This window comes from Pinus tabuliformis, chromosome J (assembly GCF_031772625.1).
Source record: "Pinus tabuliformis cultivar Carrire ecotype Pingquan chromosome J, CPIR1, whole genome shotgun sequence".
Taxonomy (NCBI): Eukaryota; Viridiplantae; Streptophyta; class Pinopsida; order Pinales; family Pinaceae; genus Pinus; species Pinus tabuliformis.
Window position 1 is genome coordinate 1,569,629,663 of NC_142295.1, and position 26,952 is coordinate 1,569,656,614.

A 26,952-nucleotide genomic window follows, 5' to 3' on the forward strand; every position below is an offset into this window, starting at 1 on the left:
TGGTTTGCTGAAGATGAATGGTCTGATTGATTCTTCTTTGAATATCATTTGGTTCTGCTTGGATCTCTTGCAACATTTTCATGATAGAAGTGCCCAAGGAGGATGGAAACGTGGCCTCCATGCCATACACCAGCTCATAAGGGCTCATCCCAATGGATTTTTTTGTTGAAATTCTGTCTGCCCATAGGGCATTTGTGAGATTTTTATGCCAATTCTTCTTGTTTTCTTCTAAGACCTTCTTGATAATATTAATCAGGCTCTTGTTAGATGACTCGGCCAAGCCATTACCTTGGGGGTAATAGGCTGTGGAGTGGCCCAAGGTAATGTGGAATTTATGGCAAAAACTGATCATCTTTTTGGATTTGAAAGCAGCGACATTGTCAGTGATGATCTTCTAAGGGCAGCCAAATCTAGAAAGGATATTATTCTCAAGGAACTGGATAATGATGGAGTCATTGGCCTGTCTGCATGGGATGGCTTCAATCCATTTAGTGAAATAGTCGGTGGCTGTTAAAATCCACTTATGCTGGCCTGAGGAAGAGGGGTGGATCTCTCCAATGAAATCAAGACCCCATTGTTGAAAAGGTTTCTCAGTTGAGATGGGTTTAAGGGGCAAGGGTAACAACTTTCTTTTGCCCTCAAAGATTTGGCATTTATGACATGAGATAGCAAATTTCTTTATATCTGCAAATAGAGAGGGCCAATAGAAACCAGCCCTTAAAATTTTATCAGCAGTGGACTTCCAATATAGATGTCCTCCACAGTCCCCTGCATGGAATTCTTTCATGACATTGTTAGTTTCATTCATGGTTAAACAATTAAGCAATATACCTTCATGATTTTTTCAAAATAATGCACCATCTATGACACAAAACTTTGAAGCCTTCATTTTAAAAAATCTTTCCTTGGTTCTGGACAATCCTGGGGGAGCAAACAGGTTTAACAATACAAAGCATATATCAGCATACCATGGGGATTGCAAAAAGGTTTCACTGATCTGTGGAGTCGCCAGCTCCTGTTCATTGTCCAGTTGGTTGATGTCTAAGGCTTGAAAGTTTGTTTCGGACATCAGTTTGGCTAAACCTTGTCCCTTTATGAGCTTGGTTGGTTTAATTTCTATGTCATACTCAAGGATGTTAGCAATCCACTTGCCTCTTTTGCCTTCTAGCCCCTCTTGGGTTAATATGTCTTTTACAATAGCATTTGGGACATAGGCAATCACATGTGAATACAAAATGTAAACTCGGAAATCTTTGATTGCTTTAACAAAGGCATAGGCCTGCTTCTCCATGATTTGGTATTTCAAAGGGGCATCTCTTAAGGATCGGCTGAAGAATGCAATTGGCTTTTCAGCTCCCTGATCATCTTTTTGCAAAAGGACAGCAGCTATGGTGTGCTCAGATGCAAACAAAAATATGATGAAATCTTTGTCAAATTGCGGACTGGTGAGGACAGGGGCTTGGGTTAAGGCAGTTTTGATACTCTCAAAGGCTTGCTTGGTCTCAAGAGACCATTTTACCTTAGCATCCTTTTTTAACATGTTGCTTAACAGTCTTATTAGCTCGGCTAGGTTTGGAATAAATCTTCTTAAGAAGTTGATTTTTCCAAGGAATGCTTGCAATTCTTTTATGCTTCTTGGATATGGGATTTGGAGGATGGCTTGGATCCTTTCCGGGTCTATTCTAATACCATATTTTGAGATGATATGGCCAAGGAGTTTGCCTTCTTCAAGGCCAAAGAGGGATTTCTTGGGGTTCAAGGAAATGCCATATTTCCTACATGTCATGAATATTTGCCTCAAATGTTTTAGGTGCTCTTGATCGGATTTGGAGAAAGGGGTTAAGTCATCAAGGTAGACAACTAGGAAATCATGTATTTCCTTGGCAAATGCAATATCCATTGCCCTTTGAAAGGTAGCACCAACGTTTTTAAGTCCGAAAGGCATCTTCACATACTTAAATGTTCCCCACGGTGTGGTAAAGGTTGTCTTGTCTTGGTCATCTGGGTGAACCAGTATTTGATTAAAACCTGAAAAGCCATCTAGCAAAGAGATTCTAGATGACCCCACTACTCTTTGTAGGATGTGGTCCATTTTTGGCAAGGGGTAGTGGTCTTTTAGGGAGACTTGGTTTAAATTTCTTAGGTCTACACATAGCCTAATCTCACCTGTCTTTTTTCTTGTGGGAACAAGATTGGATACCCATTCAGAGAATCTAATGGGTGCTATGATACCTGCTTCAAACATCATTTTCACTTCCTTTTCAATTAAGGGAAGGAGTACATGATTGATTCTTCTAAGTTTCTTTTTGAAGGGCTTTTGGTTTGGTTTTAAGGGAATGGTGTGTTGGATCACTGAGGTGTCATAGGACTTCAAGTCCTCATAACTCCAAGCAAATACATCTTGGAATTCTTTGAACAAATCAATATATTTGGGTTTTTGATCGGGTGGTAAAGTTTGAGATATTTTGATCATTCTGGGCTTGTCTACTGTCCCAATTTTGTGTTCTTCTATAGCAGTGTTTAGGGGCTGTATTTTTGGCTTTTTGGGAACATCATTTGCATCGAACATATCTTCTAATGGAGTGAGGCCAGCAGGGAGAAAGTTATCTGTCAGATCAACGATCTCGGCCTCTGTTTCTACTATATCCTCCAAATGCATCTGTTTCAGCTCTTCTATGTTTGCATTGTCAAAAATAGTTGGGTTTAGGATTTGCTTTGCTGTTAGAGCGGTTACAGCCTGCTGATTTTCATTTGTTTGCTGTTGTTCATCCGTCATAGCATCCATGTCAATGTTAATATTTGAAAACTCATGCTCAAGAGTGAGGAAGTTGTTAATCTGGGCATCACTTTCAAACACTTGCCAATCTTTAACATTATTTGGGATAGCAGGCCTATGTTTTATCTCAGCAGTAAAATGGTGATTTGGCTCAAAGGGAAGCTTGCATGTACTAGCAAAAGTGGCTAGGTTGTGTGCATGAATGTTATGATCTCTTGAGATCTTGGCAAGCTTGGATTCAGTGAATGCATTGAGTATATTAGTAGCAGCAGTCCTATAGGCCCTCATTCTATTGTCATTGGTGACAAAGTTGCCTTTCATTTGTTGTATGATTAAATCAGAGTCACCTAGAATAGACACTTTTGCAGCTCCTAGAGCTTTGAGCAGTTTAAGGCCTAAAAGGAGAGCCTAATACTCTGCCATGTTATTGGTGCATTTGAAATTTAGTCTGTAGGCATGACCTTCTGCATGATTTTTATGTGTATTTTGAATCCAGACACCTGCCCCTGCTCCTAACTTGTTAACAGAGCCATCAAACTCTAAATACCATGTGATTTCTTGCTTGTGGTTAGTATCCAGAGTTTCAGTCACTTTAGGATTGGGCAGATTTGAAATTTTTGTTTGGGGAGGTTTTTCTTGTATGCTAGTTGCCTTGATTGTTTTGATAGTTTCATCAGTATGGGCAACCAATTCCTCATCAGCGTGTGTGTTTAGTTCTAAAGCCAAGGGCTTGTCATCAGTGAGAGTATTTGTTTCATCATTAAATAGAATAAAAGAATCCATATCAGAATGGATTGAGTGAATAGGAAAATTTTTGGGCTTATCCTCACTAGTTACCACATACTTCATCAGTGTTTCTCGATATAGTCTCTTTGGTTTCCCAAAGACAGATATAGTGGCATAAGAGAGGTCTAATTAGAGGGATCCTTGAAGTTTTGCTCCCCAAGATCTTGATAATAACATACCATACTTTGGTGGAATGTCAGCAACCACCACATCCATGAGGATAGTCTTGTTGGGATATTGGACTAAGGAGACACACAAGTCTTTGATAAGGCCTAAACACTTGACTTGACTTGAGTCAAAGGAGAATAGATCTTTGTAGGGTCTTGTGACATCAAGGTTGAGTTTTTCCATTACAGCTTTGGGCATAAGGTTGTGTGAGGCACCTGAGTCAAACATAGCATTGTGCAAGACTTTGTCATGTATGTGTAAACTGACATAAAAAGGTAGAACAGATCCATATGTTGATTTTCCATTAACTTCAGGACCGAACAACAGTTCAGGCTGATCATCAAGAACATTCACATCATCCTTAACCTCTAGCATTTGAAGTGATCTTTGAATTTGTTGCCTATACACTTCATGTTTGGCAAGTTCAGATAAGGGGATGGAAATCTTGAGTTTACCTATTTCTGCCTCTAATTCAAACGATTTTTCAGATTGGGTTTTAGTATTTTGGGAGGCAGGCTTTCCTTTTTCTATTAGAGTATCAGCAGTTTGGTCTTGTTTGTCAGCGTTAAGGGAAGTAATTGCTTGCGGTTTTTCAGTTTTAGGAGGGCTTTTTGGAACGTTGTTCAAATTCTCTTTCGAGGAAGAAGGTGGCAGAGGCTGATCATTAGAAGATTGCATTTCTGTTATGTCCTTTATGGTGAAATCCTTTGGATTAGGGACTGTTTTACCAGCAGTTTCCATGAAGGCAACATTTTCTTTAATTTTCTTCGGCTGCTTGGTATCATTTGCCTTAACCTTTTCAGGCACATCTATGGTTCTTGTCCTCAGCTTATATTGTTTGTGGACTTCATACACAGTAGTATCATAGCCTTGTTTAAAATCAAAAGACTCACCAGACTTAGTCTGAAATTGATTAAGGTCATGTTCATCTTGGTCTTGTTGAGTTAGGAAAATTTGTTGCTCAGCCTTCAAATCCACCAAGTTCATGTGAGTATCTTCCGTCTGTTCACTAGATGTAGATGCTTCAGCGTAATTTTCATGAAAAGGAGGCCTTACATCATGGTCTGGGCTAGACCTACTAGCATTTGTATTCTGAGTTTTCCGGAAATTTGGGTTCCTTATGGTATTGGGTTGTTGTCCTTCCCATGATGATTTCCTCTCAACACTCTCTACTCTGTCTCCCAGCCTGTGCATGCCAGTGATAATAGCATCCAGATTTTGGTCTAAGGCTGAGGGTTCCTCTTTAAAGGTAGTTCTTCTCTCAGTTCTAGCTCTGTTTCTTTTGGAAATTAGATTTGCCTCTACACTAACAGCAACATTTTGCATGTCTGCAAGGGTTTGAGGGGCTCTTTTCCTTAACTGATAAGCCATGTCAGTGTCAAAACCATCAGGGAATTTATACAAAGCAAGATCAGGTGGAGGTCTTAAGTTCTGTGGTATTGCATTATAAATATTATTAAATCTTGCACAATAGTCCAAGACAGATTCTTGAGGGCCTCTTTGATGGCGTCATATTCAGATAATATGTGCAAAGGGTCTTTCTTTTTCTCCCATCTGTTGATAAATGACTAGTATAAGCCTTCTGGGTCTGCTATGGAATTGGCTGTGAGTGCTCTAAACCAAGTTCTAACATCACCTGTCAAACTTTGGACGAAAATCTTCATTCTGACGCTATCGTCATCTATCTCGTAGTTCTCAAAATAGTCTTGCATCTTCTTTGTATGCTGAAGGGCTGTGCAAGAACCAGTTCCATCAAAGTATGTGATTTTAGTTTGATAATCCTGAGGCATAGCCCCTGGATTAGCAGGTAACTGCAGGGGTGCATATCTATTAGCCATGTTTACAGGGATAAGTGGAACAATAGGAACAACTGGAATAGCTGTAACAACAACGGTCAGGGGAGTATGTGCAGTAAATGGAGGTGTGGAAGGAGTGCTTTGAGAGGTGGATGATGAACAAGGGGAAGTGGGGTTTGAATGAAATAAAAACTTGATAGGGGTTGGAACACAGCTTGTCTGAACTGTTTCAGGGCTAAAGTCAACAAATCTTCTCTTTGCTCTAGCTTCCTGAGGTTCCTTGGGATTAATTTGGGATTTTCAAAAATTGCTGGGGGGTTTGGGTCTGGATTTGACCTTGTATACTGTGAATTCCTTTTGGGAGCCAGATTCTGAACTTGTTTTGGTATTTTCTGTGAATGCTTTTTTAGAATTAGCAAGGAACTGATCAAATTTTGGAATAGCTATCTATAACATAAAACTAGCACGAAGTTTGACTGAAGCAGCATTTGCTTACTCCTATAAATGCAAAGCAAGAACAGTTTCAAAGGCTTCCTCGCTGACATTCAGGCTTCGTCTATAGTTTTAAGGAATATGCAGCAATTGGAAAATTCATTGTTTTTCTCCAGTGGAGCTTTCCAACTTGATTTGTGAGATTTAACTGAGGATGTCCCCAGTGGAGATTTCCAACTTGATCTGTGAGATTTAACCGAGGATGGTCCCCAGTGGAGTCGCCATTATGTTATCACTCAGGTTGTCCCTTAGCTCCTTGAGGGATACGGCTGAGGTAACCACAAACCAATATTTGGACTGCAGGTGCTAGCCCACCAACAGTCAGAGAGGGCTCTCTCTTTAGGATTTAGCTTTGTTGATGATGATTTTAGGCTAGTTATTGGGTACAAGGGGTTTTGTTTTAGTTTTGATGGGATGGATGATGCTTTCAAGTAAAGAGGCAGGGATAGCATGAAAGTTTTAGAACCATTGGGCGTGGAGTCAAGGAGTAGGACTGCTGGTGCGTTTTCTTGATCACAAGAGGGAATATGGAGCAAGCTAGCTGCACATGAAACAATCATTCAAGCTAAAGGATGGAGTGAAGGCTAGGAATGAGAGGCAGTTAAGAATCTCTCATTCAGCTTAGCAGAGGGAAGGTGAATGAGCTCTATCTAGGAGCAGTGAAGAATTTCTAGATAACTATCAAACATGAGTGAATTAGGGGAAATACGAGCCACAGGGAATTCATATTCATTTCTAATTCAGATGAAAACATATAGAAACAGCAGAAATTGAGCATAGAGGGCAATTAAACCAATTCTAAACTATTCATTCTTTCTACTATTTTAGATGGTACATCAATGGAAAACAAAGGTAAGAAACACTTATTGAGTCATGTTGCAGCACAAGAATTCCACATTCAATTCTTCAAAACATTCATACACAGCACATGGCCATTCCTCCAAGCTTTTCAACAGTCTTTGATTAAGTAAAACATCAGGTATATAGAGCGAGTCTCTCTTGGAGCTATACAACCAACCAACCCTTTAAACAGTGAATTAGGGTGGTTTTTATAAGTAAAATATCTATAAAGATCAGATCTCAGATAGATCTGCTGTAATAAGTGTCTTTAACCTAACACATGTCTGAAATAAATGCGGGAAAATATCCTCGAGCTGCGCTAGGTGCAGCTCTACCAAAAGGATTTTAATGTGCTGTCTTTATGGCTCTGTGCTAATCACTTAGCCATAACTGTGCTTTGGGTTTTGATCCATGCTCTTGAGTGGTTCTGAGGAGCATTAACTGTGATGGGAGAGCATTGATTGGCCTTTACTACTTTCTTTGACTTTGTTGGAGGTCATTCAATGTCCACCTGCATTGGGAATAAAGGTTTTCATTTAAAAAATTCGACTGATACTCTTTGCCGCTTCCTTGATATGCTTTGGCACTGAATGTGCGCCTTTCTCACTTCTGATACTCTTTAAACTGTTGCATCGACCTTTCATGGCTACTGTTCGGCCCTCTGTTTGCTTTTAAAACTGTGTTTTCCCCTTTCTGAATGCTGCGCGAAGAAATTCATGTCATTCTGTGCCTTTCGGGCCTGCTGGAGGCCGAGCCACGAAAGGGATTTCCATTTTGGCCTATTTCCCGTAGCGATGCGTGATTAGCGCTAGGTGCTAATCGCGCATCAAAAACTGCCTCAGATTTTGATTCCGGGCTTCCTAGGCTGCGATTTGCGCCTCTCGCGCTTTTTGATGGTGACGTCAGCATGACGTCATGCGGTGGGACCCAGTACGGCGGGTGACGTGGCAGGGTGACGTCAGCAGTACGGCGGGTGATGTGGCGGTACGGTGGAGGAGGTTACGTGGCGGTGACATGGCAAGGACACGACGGCAGGAGGTCGACATAGGATGATGACGTCAGCATGACGTGGTGCTGACGCAGGAGGAGGAAAGGCAGTATCCGGTTTCGGGCGCACCGCTTTTGTGCGCAGGCAGTATCGGAGGAGGGGGCTCCGCCACAGCCGAGAGGGTGACGCGTGGCGGGAGTACGACGGGAAAACTGCCCATCTCCCGGGCGTTAACCCTCGGCACATCGGGGCACAAAAAGGCCCGCCCACCGTAGATCTTGGGCGCGCCAGATCTGACGGTCGGCGGCACGAGTAAGGCGGCAGACGGTTATGGACAGGGCCTGCGCACAGTTTTTGTGTGTTTTCATATGGCGGGGGGGGGACTTTAATAATGTGGGTTTTTATGGGTTAATGCGGCATGGGTGTGATTCGAACCCACTTTATCACAAAATATGAACGCGGATGGGTTAAATATAGGTCCTAGATGGACTCAATATTTCCCAGACTTGATAAATGTGGCTAAAAAAATGCCAAGGGGTGGGAATATGTACGTAGGGGAGTTATTAACATATTTTTAGTAGGGAAGGGGAGATAGATAGGGAGCTACATAGTAAAATTAGTAGTTAATATGACAAGTGATAAAAAAGCGTTAAGTATGTGAATATTAGGCTATTTATGGGGGAAAATGATTCATAGAGGAAGTATGAACATGCCTTAAGCAAAGCAGATCTTTACCAAGGCAAATGATATGGAAAATGATGAAAGTAAGAGGTATCAAGCAGATCTTGACCCCTTCAGGGAAGTTAGTGAGTGATTTGGGAAATGAGAAGAAGGGGGAGTTAGACATGCCTCACTTGAGCTCCTCCGAAAGGAAAACTGCATCATAACTGTGATCTGTGAAGATATAACACCTGAAAACATGAAATGGATTGCAGAGCATGATTCTGCAACCACAAAACTACTTACCCAGCCTACTTACCTAACATTTTTTCTCCTTTTTGCATAGGTGCACTTGGACTTGCAGACCCAGATTATCCTTTTATCTTTTTGCTATCCCTCTATCTAAGTCTACACTTATTTCTTCCAAGGGCCCAGATTAAGCAGTTGGGCTCCTTTGTTTCTCTACCTATCTATAAATCTGCCAAGATTGAACTGTTTGGACAGATAATGACTCTCTATATTCTAAAACAAGAAATTGAAACCTAGGGAAGCCAAGATTAGGCTGTTTGGACTTCCCTTAACAGAAAATTCTTCAAAAATGGATAGCTCATCAAAATTGGGATATAGTAGTGGCATTTAGACTGGCACACTTTCATGGCCTCTTTTCAGGAAATATGGAGCATTGTAGTATGCAAAGTATGACATATTTGGCATGTAAAAATATCAATCATGAAAGATGAACACCTATTGCAACAGGAGGCTAACAGACTTCATGTTTAATATCATCTTTCACCTCTCTGAACACCACATCTTGGCTGTACACAACCTTCTTTAATACTGAGTTCCAAAGCTTATAACCCTTTAAACCATCCTTATACCCAATAAATATGTACTTTTCATATTTACTATCCAACTTTGTTCTTTTCTCCTTTGGAACATGTACATATGCAACACATCCAAATACCCTCAGATGTGAAAGAGAGGGTTTCTTACCAGTCCATACCTCTTGTGGAGTCTTATCTTCCAACGTTGATTAAGGTGATCTGTTGACCAGGTAACATGCTGTCTCCACCGCCTCTGCCCGGAATTCTTGTCCTAACCTGGCACCACTGAGCATGCTTCTTGCCCTTTCCGTCAACATCTTGTTCATTCTTTCCGCAACTCCATTTTGTTGAGGTGTATCTGGAGTAGTCTTCTACTGTGCTATACCACACTTCTTACATAATTCTTCAAATTCCTTATTGCAAAACTCTCCACCGTTATTTGTCCTCAGCACCTTTATCTTCTTCTCTGTCTGGTTTTCCATCAGAATCTTAAATTCTTTAAACCTATCAAAGACTTCATATTTCTTCCTAAGAAAATATATCCATGTATTCCTTGAGAAGTCATCTATAAATGATACATAGTACACCGACTTACCCAGTGATGGAACCTTCACAGGTCCAAACACATCACTGTGCACAAGCTCTAATATCTGTTTCACCCTCTTACCACTAGAGGGGAAACTCACCCGATTCTACTTCCCATATACACAATTTTCACAGAAATCAAAATCCAGAGAGCTATTACTCATGCCTTCTACCATACCTTTACCATGAAGTATTCAAGGCTCTTCTCTCCAATATGTCCAAGCCTTTGATGCCACATCATGGTCTTCTCTCCAGATACCACTAGATTTTTTTCTCCACTTCCAGGAACCATGGAACTATTGAACCCATCAACAACAATGCTACCTTGCAGCTTGTATAGAGTTCCAATCTGAACTCCCCGCATCAATACCAGTGCTCCTCGAACCTTCTTGTAGGTATCCTTCTCGAACACTGTTTTTACACCTGCATCATCTTGCTTGCTTACATAAATAAGATTTTTGGCCAATGCAGGAATATGCAGAACACCCGAAAGTGTTCTAACCCTTCCACCTTGCAACCAACGATTCTGGCCTTCCTATCATCCCCTAAGAAGACATCACCACCATTGTATTTCTCATACTCGCAGAACCACTCTCTATGGGGAGTGAAGTGAAAGGATGCACCTGAGTCAATCAACCATGCCTCATGATCTACATGTGTACTTGAAGAAGCCAAGTACACATCCCCACCTTCATCTGAGGTGGTTTTCACCTCTGCAGAAGGAGAATCATCATATCCCTTTCCTTTGTCAGGAGCTTTAGATTTACAGTCCCTTTTGTAGTGCCCTTGCTTTCCGCATTTCTAGTACACCACCTTTACAGGTTTTCCTGGAAATTTAGATCTTCATCTAGATTTAGATCTCCCACTCAATGACTTACTTTTGTTTATGTTCTAGAACCGTCCTTGTACAGATAAGGCATCACCATTCTAGCTCTCCATATTTTGTCGTCTCATCTCCTCCGTCAGCAAGGATGAGACTATTTCATGAAACTGCAAGGCAGTTGCATTACAACCTATTGCAATAACCAGATTATCCCACAAATTTGGTAGACAACACAAAAAACTGATGCACTTATCTTCATCTGAAATTTTAATATCAACAGACAATAACTGACTTACCACAATATTAAATACATTCAGATGCTTTGTCACTGAGTCTCCATCTTTCATCCTCAGGTTATACAACTTTTTCTGTAGGAACAATTTATTCACTAGAGACTTAGATTGGTACAAAGTCCCTAACTTGTCCCACAAAGCCTTCACCGTAGCTTCCCCTGATACATTCAACAATACTGAATTTGAGACACAAAATTGTATTGTGCTCTTTTCCTTCTGATCAAACTTCTTCCATTCTTCATCAAATGCTCTCATTGGTTTAATACCCGGATCTACTGCGATCCACTGATATTTATCCACCAACAGATCCTCCATCTTGAGTTTCCACAACTCAAAAGTCTGACCATTAAATTTCTTGATCTCTATTTTTACAGTGCTCGCCATCTTCTTTTACCAGTAGAATCGATCTCGCAGATCTCCCACTGAACAGGGTCTACCACAAGCCCGAGCGAAACTCCTCAGCAACAAAGTGTCCCCTTGAAGCCAAAACAACTTTGATACCAAATGTAGTTTTTAACCCCATACAGAAATTACTTGCATACGAATTCTAAAACACAGAAAATAAACAATGCGAGAGCATAACACATGAAACACATATACACAGAGATTTCCCCTGGATCCCAAAATCGGGACTACCATCTTGATATTTCATTATTTTCCTTTCAATGTTACAATACATATTTATACATGCCAAAGCATCCAATACCATGGACCGAAAACCATCGCGTCCAAAACCATGGACCAAAAACCATTGCGTCCAAAACCATGTGCGAAAAATCATGCACAAAACCATAGGTAGGTCTGCCTAACCTAATATAGGGTCCAAAAACAAACTTTTCTGGGGCGCTGCCCTGGACCCCATAGAGTGGGGTTACCTGTAGCCCTCAAATGCCCTGTGAGCCCCCCCCACTATGCAATTGGCGCAACGAACAGGGGGCTCTGGCCCCCTTCTAACTCCCTGGTTAACTACGTCGACTAGCCATGGAAAGAATATAACATAACCCAACAGCTTGAAAATACTTGCTTGGTGCTTCTGCGCTGTTCTTGGTGATAGTCGATCGAGTTGATGGTGGGGTGATGGTCCGACTGTCAGAAGGGAGTTAATCATCAGAACTTTCAGCAAAATGACCAAGTGTGTGAATGAGCAAAATATGCATATTGATCATGCAAACCCATAGTCACATGAATCGATGACGAGACGACTCAAACCATCTAGACACACATGTTCAACATGACTGATCGACAGTGCAAGTGACAAGCGCGACACTTGTGATTGATTGTTGATTGACCGTGATGATGCTTGCGCGATAGTGAATGTGACTCCATGTTTGAGTGTGATAGATGCTTTAATAGTGAACACAACAAGTACACATGAAGCGAAGACTTTGAGCATAACCAGAGCATGGTCACAAGCATGACTTAGATACCAACATGCAAAAACTTGGATGAAATGAAGAAGCAAGTCAAATACAAATACTCACACAAGCTCACGGAGTGAACCCAAGTGTGTGCATTCATCAAGTGAAACTCTCAAGGGATGCTCCAAAATTGGGTGTAGGCCAAAATTTTAGAGGGTGGTTGTAGCTGCTACAACATGTGTATAAATAGAAGGTGAGGGAGATCATTTTTACTCATCCAAATGTGCATCTATCTCTTTATAAACACATTTGAGGCAACAAATTTCTTAGAGAGGCAAAGGCATGGAGAAATAAGGTTTTGGGCATGGTATTCTTCCTACCACAGGTCAGAATTTACCTTAGGTAGAGGTTGCATGCATAAGGTGTTTCTGGGCTACGATTTGGTGTGGTTCAAGTGCGGTTCTCCTCTACAAAGAAGACCACAAGTCTTGCAATTTTGGGACAGGTAGGCCGCAGGCATATCTCCTTGGGCAAAGGGTATGTGATGGCTTATTTTGGGTTGGTAATTGTCTAGAACTGTCATGCGAAAAGAGTCAATTTTGCGGACAAAACCGACCTCCCTAGAAAACAAGGCTTTTCTAGTGACAAACAAAATAATCAAGCACTATATCTCCCTAAATATGCATTTAAAATAAAAGCAACCAGGTGTTTAAGGCTTACGTTTAGTCCAACGTTGTTTGTAGCAGCCAAGCCTCTTCGATCCAGATGAGCTCCTTCTCCTTGAAGCCTGCATTCACTAACAAGCAAACGATTACATAGCACCTGAATAACTCATATAATAAAACATATTCATCATAAAGACCAAGGAGTTTATGAAACAAATTATATATAACAACTTGTTGAGAAAAATGAACTTAATTGTATTAATTGGAAACAAAAGAAACCTTACAACCAGTGCCTTGGTGTTGTGCAGGTCCCTCCCAGGGTCCAGCAAGAGTTCTCCTCTACTTTGATCAGCTCACCCACTTCCAAATGAAGCTAAGAAAGGATTGGAATCTCTCCTCTCAAGCTCTATAAGGGAGTCCTAATTTCAGCAGCATCTACCCTTAGGAATGTTCAGCTTTCAACCTCCCCTCCCTCTGGCCCAATGCCTGTATTTATAGTGCTTTGGAGGAAGTTAATCAGGTCCACCATCAATGGGATAAGCCCCTCTTTCAATGGGATAGCTCCCCTCTTGATGGGATAAGTTCCTCTTTCATTGGGATGCATGAACCATCTGGAGGCGCTCAATCCACGTCAAACCATCTTCTAGAATGCTCTAGATTCGACCACAAGTAATTTTTTGAAGTAAAACTTGCGCCTTTTGACTTTTACAGGAGTACGCACCCATCCCTTTACAGACAGAGCGTAAAAGTATGCAGGTATTATGTACTTGAGGTGCGTACACGCAGGTAAGAGTAAGAGAAACTGCGTAACCAGAGTTATATTGACTTTTAAAGGCTTTCTCTCTTTTTTGGAGTTTGACATGAAGAGCAGAGGTATAAGACTTGCCAAGGAGGACAGTATGGTTATTGATGGAGCCATACTGACTGCAAATAGTCATGGTGACAAATTTTAGTGTAACAGATTGCCCCCTAAAGTGCGAAGTCTGTAGTAGATTAGGGTTTCATATCATCTAGGAAGGGTGAAGCACTTTATCATTTCGAGGATTATCTTGTGGAGAGCCCAGTTGGAACCTGCAAATATTCAACACAAAATACATATATGAGATCATATCATCGCTGAGGTAGGCATTCCCATACTCAGATCAAAAACTTAACTAACAAACTAACTACTGCTCTGATACAGGAATGATTTCGCAGTACATCATAATCATAGACTCATGTAGACACAGTATGGACGCAACCATCTATTAATTAGTCTACTATATAATGAATACAAAACTCCTCGCAGCCTGGATGGCGGAAACTAGATCCAGGGTCTTCATTTCTACTTCCCGAAATAGTACGATTCTATCCATGCGAATAAATGAGTTAATGTCGAACATGGTAGAAACCACTTGATTACCAGTCAATGATGTAAACTGTTAACAAGTGTGAGAGAGACCACCAGTGATGTCAATGGTTCTCAAAGTACCCAGTACAATCCATGAGATGTGAATGAATGTGTTGATGTCGAACATGTCACGGAATCCTTCGATCGAAAGTCAATGATGTAAACTGTCGTCAAAGGCGAGAAACCTGCCATTGATGCATGCAGATTTCAAGGTACTGACGATTTCTAGATCATCTTTCTAGATAATGTGCTGATGTTGATAGAAAGCGATCCATTGCAAGCAAGCCCACAACACGAAATCATAGATCAAGTTGAAGAAATGTAGCTGTAAGGACTGACTCAGGGATGGTCAAGATGGATGACAGATATTTTGCAGATGAATGGTTTATTTGCAGTGACCTCTTGAACACATAACGACACAACAGATGGCTTGGTGACAATTGACCCAAAGTTAATACCCAGAAAATGGCTGAAGACTTTCAATGTGGTTTGATCAACTGTTAGGCAAAGGATTTCCCAACCCAGGTGAATGAAAAGTGTCGTGTTCAAGAGTGGTGATAAGGTTTTTCTGAGACAAAGGATAACAAATAGGCTCATTTCTCTCTCTTTTCCCCCACCATTTCTGGCAAGTACCTCTTTATTTTTTACAAGCTTGAGGAGGATAACATTTGCTTGATTATAAGCTCATCCTTCGGATGAGTCCAACTTAGTTTAGATTCGAACCCTAAGAAGGAGTGGTCCGTTCCTGTTTGTAATCGAACAGGTCCTTTACTGTGAAATTTTAACGAGTCCAGTATAGGAGAAACTCGACGTTTTTCAATTTTAGAGAGTCTGAAAAAACTTAAGAAGACTCCAGGGTTGACCTTTTTCGTAAATTTGTGTCTCCCAAGCCCGAAAAAGTATAAAATAATACTTGAGAGAACCGCTTGATCTTTACGACCAAGGAGTACTTTCATGATTAGTGTCTTTGACCTGAAAAGTAAAAAGCGATCAAGGACACGTCGTTTTATTTCCAATATCGAATTTGAAACGACAAAAATCCGGCAATCTTTTCATGTTTTTACGGTCAAAAAAGGGCTGTAAGAGGACCGTCTTTTAATTCCGTTTTAACGAGTGTAAAAGAAACGCTCGGCAATCTTTTCATGTTTTAGGAGTCAGAAAAGGGCTTAAAGATGACTCTAAGGTTTCACTTTTTCGTAAGTTTTAACGAGTTCGAAAAAATGATAAAAATGTACTCATGGTTTTCACTTTTTCATAAGTTTTAATGAGTTCAAAAAAATGATAAAAATGTACTCATATGGACGACTTTCAATTTAATTTACGAGCAGGAAAAGACGGAAAGAACTCGGCATTTTCATTTGTTTTACGAGAATGAAAGATAGCAAAATAATCTCGGGATTTTCATGAGTTTAACGAGTCTTGAAAATAACTGAAATTGACTCGAAATAGGTTTCATTTTTACAAAAGCTTGAAACAGAGAAAAACTATGCTTCAAAGTAGTTTCATTTTTACACAAGCTTGAAACAAAGAGAAAACTGTGCTTGATGCCCCCTAAGCGTAACTGCTAGAGCGCATGCCCCCCAGCTTCATTTCATTCAACTAAGTACACGCTGGATGGAATGAAGGTTCATGTACGAGTTCACATGCCCCAGCATAATGACGCAAATCAAGGTACATGCCTCCCAAGCTTCATTGCATTCAACCAAGTGGATGAAATGAAGGTTCACTATCGAAATCTTGGAAAGACTCGAGGGAGTTGTTTCATTTTTTAGTGAGGTTGACACAAGAAAAGAACTATCCTCAAAACCCTTGTTTCATTTTTTAAACGAGCTTGACACAAGATAAGGAACTATGCTCATAACTACTCTCTACAATCTACCTAACAAGGAACTATACTCTAAAAACCTTGATTCATTTTTTAACGAGCTTGACACAAGACAAGGAACTATGCTCTAAAATCCTTGATTCATTTTTTAACGAGCTTGACACAAGACAAGGAACTATGCTCTAAGATCCTTGATTCATTTTTTAACGAGCTTGACACAAGACAAGGAACTATGCTCATAACTACTCTCTACAATCTACCTATATAACCTAAAATCTACCTGATTCATTTTTCAATGAGGTTGACTCAGTAACAAGAACTATCCTCAAAACTGATTCATTTTTTAGCGAGGTTGACTCAGTAACAGGAACTATCCTCTGAAAACCTTGATTCATTTTTTAACGAGCTTGACACAAGACAAGGAACTATGCTCAAAAAATCCTTGATTCATTTTTTAACGAGCTTGACACAAGACAAGGAACTATGCTCTAAAAAATCCTTGATTCATTTTTTAACGAGCTTGACACAAGACAAGGAACTATGCTCTAAAATCCTTGATTCATTTTTTAACGAGCTTGACACAAGACAAGGAACTATGCTCTAAAATCCTTGATTCATTTTTTAACGAGCTTGACACAAGACAAGGAACTATGCTCTAAAATCCTTGATTCATTTTTTAACGAGCTTGACACAAGACAAGGAACTATGCTCATAACTACTCTCTATAATCTACCTACTTAACCTACCCTTGTTTCATTTTTTAACGAGCTTGACACAAGACAAGGAACTATGCTCAAGACTCCTTGTTTCATTTTTTAACGAGCTTGACACAAGACAAGGAACTATGCTCAAACCTGATTCATTTTTTAACGAGGTTGACTCAGTAACAGGAACTATCCTCGAGATAGCCTGTTTCATTTTTTAACGAGGTTGATACAGGAAAAAACTATCCCCGCGGACACCTGTTTCATTTTTTAACGAGGTTGGCACAGGAAAATGAACTATCCTCGCACACTGATCATGGCTTCCAACTGGAAGAAAGACATGTCAATGGACACACCTTGATCATGGCTTCCAAGAGGTCTTCATCAGAAGGAAGAATACTTCTTTGGAAGGAACACATGTCAAGGGACTCAAAAGGGATAAGAACATCGTGTTCAAGTAATCCCATAGAGTTTTCCATGTCAATTACCGGATCTAAATCAAAGGAAGATGAGCAAACAGTGAGAGGCTCACTTACATCGGTAACTGAAAACATGGGACCAGTTGCCACATAATTAACCCGTGGCAGGGTAGATACCACTTTAGAATCAGGAACATTTAGGGGTGTCATATTATTGGTAGTTGAAACAAGACTAGGGAACGAAAGCTGGTCTACAGTCACAATACTGCCATTGTGAGGGAAAGACATCACGCGAAAGAGTGTCGATACGACAGCTTTCATTGCATAAACATAGTCTCGCCCAAGGAGTAAATTGAAATCCAAGGGACCTCGAACTACCATAAGATCAATACAGACAGTTTTACCTTCCAAGGTAATGGAAAAATTAGGAAGGATCCCTAAAGGTTCACTAATGGTTCTGTTAAAAGCTTTCAGATTCTGCGTAATAGGCGCAAGCGGAGGGGAACCCAAAGCTTTCCAAGCAGTTGAGGATAAAATACTAACAAAAGCACCTTCATCTACCTGTGTGCGATGCATGTCCCTACCACCAGCCTTGACAATGATTTGGAAAGGGATGGAGGAAGGAAGACGAGGTTCTGTCAGTCTATTCCAATCAAAGGAAAAGACCTCAGTACTTGGAGGGGGTTCTGTAGAAACAGGTGGAATGCCCCCCGCGTAGAAGAATCTGATGTAACAAAAAGAACCTGAGCGGTATGAAATTCACTCTCTAAAGGGAAAGTGGGATCGACCGAATGTGAAATTGAATCGACCACTTGATCAACTAATGGATCATCAACCTGAGTGACATGAGTTTCACTCTCCAATGGAAGAGTGTGATCGACTGTACTTGAAATTAGATCAATCACTCCGTCAGTTGACGGTAGGTTGGGAGAAAGTTTACGGTAACCAGTTGGAAATTCTTGCTGTGGAACAGTAAGGTTTTCCAACAATTTTGAGGCTTCATCCATGTGAGGGCAAATGTGAGTTTGATGACTCCCTTTGCATAACTTACAAGGAAACCTAACTTTACCCTTTTTCCCAGGAACCTGACTATCACTGGTTGATGGATCAATGGAAAGTTGATGAGATTTTTCTGACCATACTTCCAAGACCTTTGGAATACCAGGACAATTGATAAGGAAGTGGTCACCCTTACAAAGCCTGCAAGGGTATTTGGGTTTACGATGCATGTCGGAGTTTTCCTCAACACAACTAACACTTACAGTCGTGGTTGGTTGGTTGACTTCTTTCTTATCTTGCTTCTTCTTCTTCTTCTTCTTCTTCCCTTTCTTCTTCTTCTTAGCCACTTGGTTACTAGCGTCAAGGCTTTTACCAAGCGAAGAGGAAGAAATGGAGGAAGAAAAATTAGGCGAAGAAGGTAAAGGGTCAACAGAAGGTTGGTGATGTTGAGATGGTGAACTCTGTTGAGGTGAAGCATTCGGTTGAGGTGGAACAATTGGAGTATTTGGGGCCAACGAAGTTGAAAATAACCATATCGGTAAACCTATTGTAAATCCAGGTAATGACAAAGTAGCCATATAAGGAGGACCAACATTTCCAAAGTAAGGAAAAGTACTAGGATTCTCGTTAGGAGGGGTTCCTAGGTTGGTAAATTCCGGAACATTTGCCATTATATTCAACTTCAGTGAATTTTATTAACAATTTATAACTAAAATTAACAATTCACAATTCACACCTAACAATTAAAATTCACGATTCACACCTATGGTCTCAAAAAGTGAAAACAAACAAATTAACACGCGCTATCAAATCTAGGAGTCAAACCATACACAAACAGTAACTTTCCGGACCGAAAACACTAGTTGGTGATGAAATCCAACATCGCAGAATTCAGTACAGAAATGGCGGGTGGAACAGTTACCCTGACAACCTGCTTAATGAATAGACTGGACCAAGTTCCTCCACTTTAACCGTCTCGAGTGAAGTGAACCCCCCAGAAAATTCAAGTGAGTCTAGCCGACGTCTGCTCCAGGTACAGTGGGATCTTCCCACCACTGTCACCTTAGGAAGAATCCTAAAGAATATGGCCACTAAGGTTACCAACTGAAACAAATATACCTGGGGGAACAATCTACGATCCGATATGCACGCAAGGGCAGAGTAGCAAGCTCAATCCCCTTGAAGGCTCCTTGACATAATCCAAGGTTTACCAACAAGTGACACCAGGCTCCTCGACAATGGTTAATCCGAGGTTTACCGTTTTTAATACGTGAATATCTGGCGTCATTCCCAATGAGGAAGGATTGATTCCCACACTGGTTCGGACACGATCTCGTGCTTCTCCTTTAAGAGGAGCTTTCCCAGAGCATAAATGTAACAATTGGATTTCTTCCTACCACAAGATACAGCTACTTGTTTGTTTTTACTGTCTTGGAGAGTTAATTACTCCCTACTCCAAGACACTATCCTAAGCTATGTTGGTGTATCAGAGCCCTAGAAATGTAAAAATTACTAGATGAATTTTAATTAAGCGCTGTGTTATTACTCAAAGGGGTAAATGGATACGAAACCGATGGTGTTATGACCCAACTCAAAACTGAATGCAATCGAATATGATAATGTAATCCTTTCAATTCGATGAATCCTAACTAAAGTAAGGAGAGAGTTTCCATTCACTTCCAACAATGCAAAAAATTGATCACTAAGAGACAATATAACAAATTCTCTAATGCACTAATTTCATCAAGAAAAACTAATGCAAATCAATTCCAAAATAGTTTTTTTTATTTTTATTTTAACAAAGCATGTAAAACTACTTAACAAAAATCAATTTTAAGATCTATGAAAATCTAAGAGAAATTTACCTAAAAGCAAATCTAATGAGGTAAAAGCCTACAAAATATAATTCTAGGATGTTTTACTCAGTTACAATTCAACCAAGGACTAATTCATGCAGAATCATAAATCAGTCAAGAACAAAAATAAAAAACTCTTGTTCTTTTTCTTAAGAATGAAATTCACAGCTTTAACAAACAAGCCTTCTTGAAATTCCGCAAAGAGACAACACAATGGTAGGTTTCTCAAACAAAGGTGGATTTTACGAAAGGTCCGACTCCTAAGAAGACTGAAAAGACCAGGGATATCCAAGGTTTTTACAACTTCTAAAGCCAAAGTCACTACAAGACCAATACAAAAATCAAACCTATGGCTAGAATTTCTATGAACTTCACTAAAACCCTTGATTCTAAAGAAACAATCTTAGATGAAAACTTTTGACAGGTAACCAGTGGATCTGGGCAGTAATAAACAAGCTATAAACAAAAACTAATAGGTAAAAAGGAAAAAATGGAAATTTTCTAAATTTTAGACAGGGTACGCAAGCAGCCTGTTTGCACAGGTGCGGCCACGCTTTGTGTACAAAGCAGAAGTGCGTACAGGTACGCACTGTGCTTAACGCAGAGGGTGCGTACTGCTCTCAAAAACAAGAAAAATAAAAACTAACTCAATCCTAAGATATTCCACCCAAATTCACAGTCAATCAGTCAAAAACCAGAAAGAAATCAAGGTTTCTCAAATCAAAGTATCAATCAAAAGAGAAATCAATCAAATCCATGGATTCCCCAGTGGAGTCGCCATTTTGTCATGCGGAAAGAGTCAATTTTGCGGACAAAACCGACCTCCCTAGAAAACAAGGCTTTTCTAGTGACAAACAAAACAATCAAGCACTATCTTTCCCTAAATATGCATTTAAAATAAAAGCAACTAGGTGTTTAAGGCTTACCTTTAGTCCAACACTGTTTGTAGCAGCCAAGCCTCTTCGATCCAGATGAGCTCCTTCTCCTTGAAGCCTGCATTCAATAACAAGCAAACGATTACATAGCACTTGAATAACTCATATAATAAAACATATTCATCATAAAGACCAAGGAGTTTATGAAACAAATTATATATAACAACTTGTTGAGAAAAATGAACTTAATTGTATTAATTGGAAACAAAAGAAACCTTACAACCAGTGCCTTGGTGTTGTGCAGGTCCCTCCCAGGGTCCAGCAAGAGTTCTCCTCTACTTTGATCAGCTCACCCACTTCCAAATGAAGCTAAGAAAGGATTGGAATCTCTCCTCTCAAGCTCTATAAGGGAGTCCTAATTTCAGCAGCATCTACCCTTAGGAATGTTCAGCTTTCAACCTCCCCTCCCTTTGGCCCAATGCCTGTATTTATAGTGCTTTGGAGGAAGTTAATCAGGTCCACCATCAATGGGATAAGCCCCTCTTTCAATGGGATAACTCCCCTCTTGATGGGATAAGTTCCTCTTTCATTGGGATGCATGAACCATCTGGAGGCGCTCAATCCACGTCAAACCATCTTCTAGAATGCTCTAGATTCGACCACAAGTAACGTTTTGAAGTAAAACTTGCGCCTTTTGACCTTTACAGGAGTACGTACCCACCCCTTTACAGACAGAGCGTACAAGTACGTAGGTATTATGTACTTGAGGTGCGTACACGCAGGTAAGAGTAAGAGAAACTACGTAACCAGAGTTATATTGACTTTTAAAGGCTTTCTCTCTTTTTTGGAGTTTGACATGAAGAGCAGAGGTATAAGACTTGCCAAGGAGGACAGTATGGTTATTGATGGAGCCATACTGACTGCAAATAGTCATGGTGACAAATTTTAGTGTAACAAGAACAATAGATAATTGTGGGTAGAATCGATTGGAGGCAAGCCACAACTGTGGGAGAAGGTTTGGACGTGGGGGAAGGGTGATGGTGCAGTGTGTCAATAATCCTAACTAGTAGTACAAACCTACATCATACTACAACATCCTATGGAGAATAAAGGTATGTGTTAATAATGGTATTTTGTTGAGATAGATTTCTAGTTGGGTGGTGTCCAAGCGTGGGCAATCTTGCAGCCTGTGGGAGCTAATTGTTGGGGTTGACTTGGGTGGTTAGAAACCCCAACAAGGAGAAAATTTCACAGTGAATTTGTGACAGTAGTATTGGGCATCCTTGGACTATTGGAGGGAAGCGTGTAGATGTCTAGGAGTATCCCTTGACAAGTAGTCATAAAGGGAGTTTGATAGTTGAAGTTTGGGTGAAGTTGTGAAGCGTAATGTGCAATACATTGATGGATTAGTGGACTGATAGATTGGCAAATTGAGCTCAAGTATTGGCCATCCTAGCAGAGCAGATTGGATCACCTTGTGTTCATTGTATCAAAAGCGACTTGCAATAGTGATAGGTGGTAGCCCTCCTAGAGACTTTATGTGTTGTTTCTTGATGGACTATGGGGAAGCTAGAGAGCAGAATGAAAGCAAAGGACTGATAGGACGATATATGACATAGATGTTGATATTGTAGTGAGATTGTAATTGTATATTGTAATCTTGTACTTGTGGATATTTGAGGGCCATTATCTGTTGTACGAGAGCCCTAGACAATTGTATTATATGTTGATTAATATAACGATGTTGGGTTGAAAATTTGTAAAAAGTTGTCCATAATTCAGCATGTGTGATTTATTGTTGTTTATATTCCACTGTGAAAAGTAGCTTTGTTGAGATTATTGGTTTGGTAGCATCAGATATTTTAAGATTCTATCTTAGCACCAGGGTTGTGGAAATTCAACAAAGTATTGGAATTCATATTATTATTTGAAGAATCAACTAAGTTCATATTTCCAAACCTGTAACTAAGTTAAGATCTGAATTGATACAGTGCAAATATCTCCAAGGAAATACATATACATGTTTCATTGCTGCACAAAGTAAATCCAACCTTGAAATGACGACTTTGGAGTGTATCCATTTTCATTAGTTTTAGTTGACCGTCATGATCAGTCCAAGGCAGTAAATATCGACAATTTTATGAGAAGCCCACATGTATCTTATGTCTTGCTAAATAGAAGTATGTTGCACATTTACATTTGATGATATCTATGTTCTTGGAAATTCATTTTTGTATCCATGTTCTAAGTGCATCTTGAAGAAAGACATATCCATTCTCGAAATAGAAGGTATCCAAGCAAAGAATTTGATGGGTGAGCTTTCATAAATTCTTGACAATAATTTGATTTAAGTCCACTGGGATTTGATCCTTGACTTAACACTTAATAGTGACAACATCGCACAACAATATTGATTTTGATTGTAGCTTAACACATAGAATTTTCAAATATACTTGATAGTGTCTGGACATACAAACATTTTGATTTGACAGTGGCTTGGCATATAAACTTGGCTTACTTGGTTTGAATAAAACTTGATAGTGAACTCAATTGTCCTTCATTTAAAAAACACTGATTGTCATGAGATAATGACCTAATTTAATAAGAATGTTTTGAATGACAACATCATAGGATAGTGATCTACTTTATATGACAATAGTTCAGTGATAAATAAACATTAACCACAAATGACTTGTTAATGATAGATATTTACTTTTGAGTGTTAAACTACAACAATACTTTATATTGGTGATATATATGCATAAAGTGATCTAGAGGAACTTTTTTAGATATAGTGATACCTGGCGAGTGACATTGCTCTTGTTACATGTTGACAGTGATTTTATCCTACATGATCTTTGATACGTGAATTAGTGACTCTCAACAGTAGTATTGACAATCTTGGCATAATAGTGTTGACTGGAATTTTGATTCCTGTAGTGGCCTTATTGACATTGACACTTAAAAAAATTCTAGCTGGTAGCTCTCCTTTGGCCAAGCTTGAGAACTTTGAAGGTTGGTTATAGGGATGATCTAAGGCACCTAGGTGTGTAGCAGTAATGAGTAGTTTGATACAATGAAGTACAATGATGTTTGGTAGCTAGTTTGTGAGCTTATGAATTCTCATCTATTCATGTGCACTTGAGCAGTCACAATGATGTGCAGATAACAATAACAATGATGTGTAGTTGAGCAATGGAAGTGATCAGTGATAATAGGTTCTACAATGGTCAACTTGTGTAGTGGTGAGTTGACTTGGTAGCATTGACGGTGAGGCTTGATCAAGATTGTATAGTGGTTAGTGGCTACCAAGATTTTATAGGATACACATTATCTTCTTTACAACATTCTTCTATAGATTTAGAGCACTGGGGTATCCAATCTGAAAAATTGTGAAACATGGTCCACCGGTTCTTCAAGGTGGTAAGGTGGTGCATGGCAGGTTACTGGAGACACCTTTAGGTTGTGGCCTGAGAACTCTTCAGGGTGGAAGGGTGGTGTTAGGGTAGGTTGTGGTTTTCACATGGCGTTGTGGCATCCTTTCAGTTGTGGCTAATAAATTACAGGAAAATGAAGCATCCTTTTGACAACAACTGGTAAACAAATTGTAGGGGAACTCGTCAGGTTGTGGCTTGACTTATAGGGCGTTGGGGTGTCCTTTTGGATGCAACAGGTTATTAGGGTATAGTGGCATCTTACAGGTTGTAGCCTGTGAATTAGGGGGTTGGCGTCTCCCTCAGTTGTAGCGGAAATCTTGATGTAATCAATTTTATTTTAATAGGGAGAAAACAATTACTAAGAAAGTGTTCAGTGGTTTTGACACGGAGGGGGTTTTCCACCTAAATGTTTTTGTGTCAATTGTTTTATCTTTCTACATTGTTGTATTGTGTTGTATACTGTTGATTATTTTTTATTATTATCTGAAGAAGAACAATAATAATAACTGAAGATTAACTAATGCCCTGAAAAATATTAAAAAGTGCTAATTGCTATGAAATACTGATTCACCTCCCCTCTCAATATTTCCAAAAATTGGTATCAGAGCTTGGTTCCTTCAGTATCAACTTAATTTCTAGAAGGAAAATCTCAGAGTGTAGAGATGGGAAAATCAAAGAAGAAAGCCATGAACCATTCAAAGGACATTTCAGGTGTTGTAGCATATGAAGAAAATCAATATTATGCACCAAATCCCGAATTTAATGAAGAAAATTAATGGATCTAGGAATCAAGAATGGTAGACCATCTACAAGGTCATGATGTATGGAAATCCATTGTTTCTAGAGACACATCTACCAATGAAGCTAAAAGGTACAATACGAAAGCCATGAATGCCATTTTTAATGTTTTGCTAAATTCTGTAAAAGCAAAAGTTGGTGAATGCTCAACAACCAAAGTTCTTTGAGAAAGGCTCCATAATCTCCACTCAAAGAAGCATTCAGGTCAAAATGTATATGCTGATAATCGGGTGGATCTTGATATTAAGGAATCAAACAAGGATGCTCCTGAGGAAGAAGTTGAATAAATGAGTGAAATCAAATTTCAAAATGAATTTGTCAGAGTTACGAAGGAACTCAATAGTGAAAGGGAAAGGGCTAAACTTCTAGAAGAAGAACTAAAGATGGAAAAAGGACACATCAAAATCCTAGATAATAATAATGAAATTATCAACAGTCTTATAGTGCAATTGGAAGAAGCTAGAAAATTTGAAGTCAATCGAAAGCAACAAGAACTTGATATAGCCATGGCAAAGTCTAATAGGCTTCAGAAACAAGTATAGGAAGAAGAAATGGAAAAGGAAGTCCTGGCAAGCCAACTAAAGGAATCTAGTCAGAAGCATGGAATTGAAGTTTATAAGATGCAAAAGGATCTGGATACAATTGCTGTAGAAATAGACAGGCTCGGGACAGAGGATGAGAAGCATAAGGAACATATAAAAGTACTCAACAAAGAAGTAGAGAAGACAACTCTTCTAAAGCTACATGTTGAATAGGTAGAAAAAATAAGGGAGATCTTGAAAATATGGTTTCAAGAAGATCTGGATAAAACACAAGAACTTGATGCAACACTTAATGAAATCAACAAAAAGGATCATTTAGAAGTTATGGATAGGACATATAAATAATTGGAAAAAAGAACAGGCAAGGCTCCAATTGATGAAGGTACAAGCTCCACATCTTCGCACCGTGAGATTTAGAAGCAAATTGAACCAAAGAAGAACGATGCCAAAGACAAAGTAAAAAAGACTACACCACCTTCAAAGAAGAATAACTCATCTAGGTATGTTCATTCATTTAATGATTTTTTTTTTTTCATGTGCTAACTTTGGACATATGTCTAGGGATTGTTAAGTTTTTGAAAAGTAAAATTATCAAAGACCACTGCCTCCAAATGAATAATCCAAGTATGCACACTCATTTAATGGTTATTGTTTTTTATGCATTGACTATGGGCATATGGCTAGGGATTGTGAAGTTTTTGGAAGGTACAATTATCATCCACAAAACCTAGAAGAAAATTTGCAGGATCATGAGACAGGTTCAACAATGGTTTTTTCAATAGAGAGTACATGCCAGATGGGCTAGACATTGAATCTTTCAAATTCCATGGCCATATAACTCACAACTGTAGATATCATATGGAATCACCTATGGACAACATTGAAAGCTTCAAGTGTCATAACTATGGGCATATGGCCCAAGATTGCAAGAACAAGAAGGTATGGAAAATGAAACAGGTACATGAAGATCAAGAAAATAAGAAGGTTTTAGTAGTTATGCTTTTAGGATTCGTAAAAGCAAAGGTCATGAGGAATCAAGAGTTTCTTCAGATA